General features: G+C 38.4%; 1 long non-coding RNA gene across 1 annotated transcript; it reads left to right on the top strand.

Moving 5' to 3' along the window:
* On the top strand, positions 1 to 844 carry LOC141817843 (uncharacterized). The gene is made up of 3 exons (XR_012600871.1): positions 1 to 322; positions 505 to 638; positions 719 to 844. It is a non-coding gene; the product is annotated as an uncharacterized LOC141817843 (long non-coding RNA).
* Positions 845 to 1,187: the final 343 nt, after the last annotated feature.

The raw sequence follows: 1,187 nt of genomic DNA on the forward strand, positions 1-1,187 counted from the left end.
TCCCTCTCTTTCTCCTCCGAGTAAAAACGTGTCTATCTTTTAGTAAGACTGGAATAAAGAATTAGTTGCGCAGCTCGTTTAAGTGTAATTTATGGTTAGGATGCGATCAGATGGCTCGCTTTTTCTTCTGCTACTGGCTACTGCTACTGCCGCTGCCGCTGTCTTTGTTTTGGTCCTGAATCCTGATCCGCTGCAGGCGGAAATGGAAGCTGCAGCTGCTCTTCTTCTTCTTCTTCTTCAGATCGGCTACAACGCTGCTTCTTGCTTCGCGCTTTGCTTTTTGGCTTGACTGCCGTCGCCGTCGACGTCGCTAACTGCAAGTGTAATATATATTCCTTCTGCTGTTTACAGTGCTTTCTTCTCCATCGCATCGATCGGTTGATTTCTTTATTAAGCTTAAATTAAGCTTTTTATTTTTCTGATTTGGCGTGGTGTTGGTGTTGGTGGCAAGTTATCTATTTTCTACTTTCATTTGGTTGGTCTCTCTAATTGTTCTTTCTACAGGATTTTAGGAGGTTATCAGTCTCTGCAGATAAATTGTCCAAGGTGGTTTCCGAAGAAGTACCTGGAACATTGGCCGCGCTAAAGCTGTCTGGTCTGGAGATTGATGATTTAACTTACCAACTTAATATTCTTAAGTAAGCTCCGCTATGTGTCATTTATCGTTGTGTGTTATCATATCTGGATTCTTTTGAGGATGACATAGCTCTATATTCAGGCAAAGAATAACAGGGAAGCAACAGGAAAGGAAGCAAACAAATCCAAGATCTCAGGGTCGAAGAGGTAAACTTAAGACAAACTAACCCTTTTTTATGGGAATAGGCATAAGGAGTGTGTAAATCTCATAAATACAAAGTGCAAACTGTAATATAAGAAAGCTTAACATTAGATGCTTTAAATTTATGGTTCTTTAATTTAAACTCTGGATTACTGTTTATCCACTTCTTTTATTGAAGTTTCTGTAGTTGGATCCATAATATGATAGTTTGTTTTCTTGTTTTATTCAGAAATAAGTTGTTTCAATTTAAGGAAGCTTTTTGCCATGCTAAAATGTTCAGTTTCAAGATATGTTTGTAGGTTATTGCTAAAAGTTGTTTAGATGACATTGACGATAGCATTCAAGACAATCATGGCTACCTGATTGTGAGAGTAAAAGAACAATAGCATTCAAGAGAATCATGGCTGCC

Source organism: Curcuma longa, unplaced genomic scaffold (assembly GCF_044706935.1).
Source record: "Curcuma longa cultivar G26 ecotype Majalengka, Jawa Barat unplaced genomic scaffold, ITB_CL_G26_1.1 contig_22166, whole genome shotgun sequence".
NCBI lineage: Eukaryota > Viridiplantae > Streptophyta > Magnoliopsida > Zingiberales > Zingiberaceae > Curcuma > Curcuma longa.